Source organism: Aplysia californica, unplaced genomic scaffold, assembly GCF_000002075.1.
Source record: "Aplysia californica isolate F4 #8 unplaced genomic scaffold, AplCal3.0 scaffold01416, whole genome shotgun sequence".
NCBI lineage: Eukaryota > Metazoa > Mollusca > Gastropoda > Aplysiida > Aplysiidae > Aplysia > Aplysia californica.
In genome coordinates, this window is record NW_004798686.1 from 34016 (window position 1) to 40910 (window position 6895).

The following is a 6895-nucleotide window of genomic DNA, read 5'->3' on the forward strand; positions in this document are numbered from 1 at the left end:
CTGCCGCCGTTCTGCTGTAGAGCTGAGGAAAAAGTGCACATCAGAAATGCATTCGATGTACATGTAGTAGTAATTCGAACTCGCAGAAAACATGATGTGGACATGACGAGCAGCTATGTGGACGTTTAACAAACTACATGCACGAAATGGAGAGCGAAAAGTAAAAAAAAAAACAATGCCGCCGTGCTCCTTTCCGTCAAGACCTCTCGTCTCGATTCGCTTCGTCTGTTCGGGAGAGAATTTCCTCGTTCCCCCATTTCGCCCTTGCTGCTCCCCTCACCCCATTTCCCATTTCACACCCTCGCCAGTCGATCGTGCTACTTGGCCCATCTCCTCCTCACAACCCTCTCCCCCACCCCACCCCATCACTACCCCTCTCAAACCATGACAGAATGTTCATGAATGATCATCTCATCATCCCCCTTCCCTCTCCATATTTCCAAAACGAAGGCTTAACTCCCCCCCCCCCCTCCTCCAACGCCATAACCGCACCCTTTTCCGTCACCCTTTCGCGTACCCTCGGTTACTCCTTGCACCCCTCGCCACCCTTTCGATTTAGTCTTTTTATCTTTAAATCTCCCCCACCCCTCCCCCACCAATCTTTCCCTTTCATTTTTCTCTCTCTCTCACCCTGAAGTATCTCCCTCCCTCCTTGTTGTATTTCTCTTTCTTCCTTCCCTCTACTCTCACACCGGCACCACTCGCGTCGAGCCAACAATTCTACTAAGCACTAGCACTACAAGCATCGCTCGGGCCTAGCACTATTCAATCAGCCAGCAGGAGCAGCGGCGGGTGTAGCAGAAGCAGACGAGAGAGAAAGACGAGCGAGATACGGCCGGCGAGGGAGGAAACTGAAACGAACACGGCGCTCTGCGAGACGACGTCGTGGGCCGCGGCAGGCGGCAGTCAGAGGCGAGGGCGCGCAGACTTGTCCCTATCGTGTGGTGGTGCGCGCGCTGTGCACGCGGGTGCAGACGCAAGTTGTAAAACCGTTTCTTCTTCTTGTACTAGTATTGGTGGATGATAGAGGCGAACGGTCGAACGAACGAACGGAGCGTTGTAGAGGAAGAAGAGAAGAGAATTATAATAGAGGAAGAATCCGTATCTGAGGACGACGGTTTGTTGATGGTGGTGTCGGTTTGTGCTGCTACTCCGATGTTCAGTGTTCAATGTATTGTTGACAGAGCGGATTCTTCACAACGGACAAGTGTTGATACTTTGGAAAAACTACCTCGCTTCATGACTCTCTGTGCTTTTTTCTCCTAAACGTTTACCCGGAGCTCAGGATCATTATTATTGTTTTTTAAATTCTTCGGCGGATATTTTGAACGCACGGGAAAAATTTGGAGTTTTTATTTCGTGGTGGATTTGAACGATCTTTGTGTTCCGTTTCATTGTGTGGAAGCATTAGTTTATTCGCTGGATTTGCATTGTTGAGTGGTTCTGTGATCGGAATTACTTTTCTCTCAGTCAAGATGCTTCTTCTTACTTGGTGAGTAGTTTCTGTAGATCTGTAGATTCTAGACCGATGATTCCCCTCTCACCAAAAGTCGATAATCTTCTAGATCTAGACCTGCATTTTATTCATAACTTGATACGTTCATTCTGGGTGGTTTTGGGTTTTTTTAATTTCAAAAATACATCACTCAATGACCACTGTCGCCGTTGGTCTCTAGCTAGATCTAGATCTAGATCTAGATCTAGATCTCTAGATAGATCTAATTGTTGGAGGAGTCGAAGAAGTCAGCATCCTCGACATATACGGTAAGGGTTGGGCTTAGATATGATATAGAGCGAAGTCTAGGATCACGTTTCACGTCTAGAATCTACAAGTCTAGAAAATTCTTGTCCCATATCTTGAATGGTTCGCAAGTAGCCAGGCCTACACCAAAATGTGGGTTAAGTTATTGCTGTGAATCAATGGGACTGTTGACTCACGCGTTACTGTCACTACTGCTCCACTTGATAAATTAACAGTTCGTCAAGTTAAGCTATCTGCCTGTCTCACGACTGTCTGCTTTATCTCATTGTCCTACTCATCCTGTGGAGAAACCGTTGGCGTTAATCTTTCAAGCTTCAAATTCATAACGCTGACTTTACTTTGTCTCCGGTGTTATGTTGTCCCCCTTTTCTGTTTTCGTTCCTTTACTTTTTTGTTTACTTTTTTTCCCCAACTCAAAAACAAAAGAAAACAACAACAACAAAAAACCCCTCCAAGTTTTGCAATTGTCCGTTAGGCGTTTAGATCTAGATTCTCTAGATCTAGATCTAGATCTAGAACTAGAACTAGAGGCTATTAATTATAGTAGCCTATAGATTCTAGATCTAAGGGCATTGATAACAATATTATGATAATAAATATTAAATATGTCATCGTGAGCCAAAAATAAGATGTTAGCACAACAGGGTCACAATATTAAGTGCACTAGACTCTGTCAGAAAAGTACTGAGTAGTGGGTGATGTTTTCATTTGTCGCCCGCCCGCTTACAATCACATCATAAAGTACGCCGATCATAAACTTATTATCATACATCATACCGCGAAGAAAGCGAAGCGCTCATTTTCCTCAGCTTTACAAATTTGCGAGGAAGTTAGAGACCGCGGAGAGTATTAAAGCCAGCGACAGCGACAACACAACGAACCCCGAGTCGGGCGGCTTGCTTGCTTGATGCGGCCGAGTCAGTTTACAACACAGAATCTGATGCTATCGTGTGTAGCGCCCTGTGGTTGCTCCAAAAACTCATTCATTTATTCGCCCCCTATCTCACAGTATCTTTCCCGTTGACTGCGGGAATATTTTTTTCAAAGGGCAAAAAGCCGCCGTTTACTTTCTAAACCTCAAAGCCTTTCTCGTGTTTTCTTTCAAGGCGTCTTCGCGCTCCTTTGGGAATTTCACCGTGAAGGTATAGGCTAGATGAACATCTACATCAAGATCGAGATTTAATTATTTACAAAAAAGAAGAAAAGAAAAGAAAAGTTAGACCCTAATTGTGATTTTTTTTTTCTAGCGAGGATTGCTTTTTAGCGTGTTCGTGTTCTTCTTTATTTTAAAAGATTTTTTTCGGTGGTGATTCATTTCGTTCTGAAATTTGTTCCCTGCCGTTTCCGACTTGCTATTTGATAAATAATAATAATAATAATGATAATAATAATAATAATAATAATAATAATAATAATAATAATAGTAATAATAATAATATTGTTATTTGTACCTACCGAAATAATTTGTAATTTTACCATTTCGGCATTTCCAGCTAGTTTTGGCCTAGATTCTACTCCTTTTTTAGGCACCCAAATATACTTCCGTCTCTGCGTGAGTTCGAGTTTCAATGAGAAAAATTCTACCCCCGTGCGACGTGTAAAGTCTGTTGAAAGTTTAGTTGTTGTCGTTGGGATGTACGTCATATACATGTATATAGATCTAGATCTACATGTAATTATAAAATGCTTGGGAGACTTCCCGTGAAAAGCGCCCTTATTTCGAAGTGCACGCTTCACCTTCCTCGGAACTAGAATCTAGATCTAGATTTCTAGATCTACCCAGTTAATGCATGTTATCGGGATGGGCATTTTGTAAAACAATAAAACCAATTTGTTTTGGGGCTCTTTTAAAAAAATATATTATTATTATTCTTATTATCATTATTATTGTTTTTATTATTATTTCTGGTTTAAAGAAGTTTCTGTGCAATTTTCCAAGATTTCTTCTGTTTACTTTTGAAGACCCTGCAGACTCTGATGTAGGTCGGCCTATTTCTTTTTTTGCGACGTTTTTTGAATGAGCAAGCAAATTAATATTTGAATGGGGAGCGAAATGATGACTGGTTGAATACTCGGCAGAACTATCGTATGAAGTAGGGGCCTACGTGACTGTCAGATTAATAACATTTTTATTTCCCCATAGGCTAGCAACGAAAGTTGGCTCCATTAAAATAAATGAGATCGATTTTGGCTCATTGAAATGATTTTTCTATTGCTGATTAAGTAACAAAAATGCTGTTAATTCCTCAGAATCCTCGTGAAATGAGTAAAAACTTTCAAAAAAGGAAACAAACAAGAAGGAAAACGAGAAACAAAACAAAAAACGATTGAAACAACACGGACAAAAACAAAGCCCTGCGTTTATATCTGTATCAAATAGGATTTTTAAATGAAACAACACGGACAAAAATAAAGCCCTGCGTTTATATCTGTGTCAAATAGGATTTTAAAATGAAACAACACGGACAAAAACAAAGCGCTGCGTTTATATCTGTGTCAAATAGGATTTTTAAATGAAACAACACGGACAAAAACAAAGCGCTGCGTTTATATCTGTGTCAAATAGGATTTTTAAATGAAACAACACGGACAAAAACAAAGCGCTGCGTTTATATATGTGTCAAATAGGATTTTTTAAAAAGCAACCCCCCCCCCCGAAAAAAAAAAATTAAAAGCCTGAAGATAAAAAAAAAAATACGTAAAAAAACACCAACCCCCTCCTCGCCTAATTATTTTGAAAAAATCGCCCCCTCTTCCTGCTCTTCCCCTTTTTCACCTCCCCTTGCTGTTGCAACTTGATGCCAGAAAGAACAAGAAACCAAGCTTAACAAGAGTGCTACACACAACTCTTGAATACCGGCCAATTTGAAATGTTCATTAAAAAAGCCAAGATGTATGTTCCTGTGGGCCCGAAACTGTGAATCATGCATCAAGTCATTATTTTCTCCCATCCTCCCATTGTTCTTTTCTTTCTTTCTTTGGGTTTTTTTAAGGGGGGGGGGGTTCTTATTTTTCTTGTTAAGTTTAATCAATTTAGCTTTAAGTTCCCCCTATTTCGCCAAATGCATTATAAGAGGAGGAGGAAGAGGTGGAATTGCCTTCCAGAAAAGCTGTCGACAAGTTAATTTTATTGCAGACAGACAAATCTCGAGCTTGTAATTCCGAGTTGGCGCTAAACCATTCCTTACACGTCAGGCCTATTTTACATTAGCGACGAACAAAGAAATGTTATTTTCTACGCGGATTGCTCTTTGCACTTGTTCCGCGCAATTGTTTTTGTTAGTGAAGACTTACGAGGAGGAGACGCCGCCCGTGTATATTTCTTCGACTCCCGAGTGACACGGAGTCAGTTGGTTCACTCGCTTGTCGTCTCCCCCCCTCCCCCTTTTTTTGTTGGTCCTTCTTCTTTTTACTTTCTATCAATATTATTTTGTTATATGCACTGTTGATCTTTTATATTAACTGCACATCGGCTGTCTGGTTCGAGAGTAGATCTAATAGACTGACTGACTGTCGTTCGCCATAATTTTGAAATGTGGCACATGGTGGATTCTTACACGACAGAGCTGTTGAAATGTACATGCATTAACAATTAGTGTGTTGTAATTATAATATAAGCCGTGAACAGGTAACGGATAATAACAGCTGAACCTGCTGTAGCGTCATTTTGTCCCGAGTCAATTACGTTCTTCTAAGGCAATCACTTATCTTCTCGGTGATGGGAGGCCGTTGTTGGACAATGTGGACTGTGTCATGTGTGTTTTTAGTTTTGTATAGAGTGGGTGGTTGGAGGGTGCTTTGGTGTGGTTTGCTCCTTCTTTCCTATCAAAATCTGTCGCCATTTTCTCTCCTTCGATTTTGTATACGTTACTCCCTTATAACATTTCTAATCTGCAGCGCTTGTATGGCCTTATTGTGTTGCAATTCCCGTAATACTCTTACGATAACGTATGCCTACTGGGAACATTTTAAACGCTTTATTTTTTACCCGCTCTGTGTATGGGTGCAGTGCTTTTGCACACAGACACACACACAGACACACACACACACACACACACACATATATATAATTATGTATGTATGTATATGTACATAATTATAAGATCTGTTATTATTGATATTAAATTTGTTTATTTTGACTATGTTTCAAAGTTTTATAAAATGTGTAGAACATTTATAATAATGGTGAACATTAATATTTTTAAAATCATATATATATCTAGAACGGGTACAATGGAGCATTAAAAAAATTGAACATTAATATCATTGAACATCAAAAATAGTGACCATTAACGAAGTTGAACACCAACAATCTCCTATAGATGCTAACTTTTTTTCTCATATTTCTCTTCTCCCCAGACTATCGTTCCTCGAAACTTATCGGTGATTCTCTTGGAGTAAAATACGTGTTGTCAAACGTGTGACAAGGATTTCCACACTCGGACTAACGCCCTCCCGTCAAAGACATCGATTTTCCTCGGAGTGAGCACGTTTCTAACTGGATTATTTCCCCGCACACACACACACGAGGAGCGGATTCTAGGACCTTCATCATTCCGTCAGTGCTGTTACTTCTAGTGCCCAAATGTGTGGATAAATTTGGGTTATTTTTTTCTGAGATTTTTTTTTTTCTTCAACCATCTTTTTTTTCCTCCTCCTCTGAAGTTTGTTATTTCTCGGACTGGATCGTTGTGATTGGGAATTGAATTCGTAGGATTATCGATCATCGGGTGAGTACCTCAGTCCTTTCCTTCTTCCGTTAACGTTTCAGCGATTTCTTTAAATTGTGTTTTTCTTTAGTAGTATTTTCTTCATTATTTTTTTTAGAAACCACCGAGAGACTTGTGAAAAGCGTGTTTTAGTTTTTACCCTGCCTGTATCATCGTTCACTCAGACACGAGATCAAATTTGTGTGCATTCAAACGCGGCGCTGTCGGCTGAAGTAATCGTTAATGGAGAGAGAAAGTGAAAGGAAACTTGGTCGAGGGGGTGATTCACGAGGGCTTGTCGAGGGCTGGAAACAAAGTTTACAAAGTGACCCTAAACATTCACAAAACTTGATTGTATAAGAAGCGGGAGAGGGGGTGGGGGAAAGGGAGATTTGGGGTTTGGACAAGTGGTGGTTGTGTGGGG

General features: G+C 40.5%; 1 long non-coding RNA gene across 1 annotated transcript; it reads left to right on the forward strand.

The window, feature by feature from the left end:
• The first annotated feature begins 920 nt into the window (after positions 1-920).
• On the forward strand, positions 921-6492 carry LOC118479019. The gene is made up of 2 exons (XR_004859425.1): positions 921-1492; positions 6122-6492. It is a non-coding gene; the product is annotated as an uncharacterized LOC118479019 (long non-coding RNA).
• Positions 6493-6895: the final 403 nt, after the last annotated feature.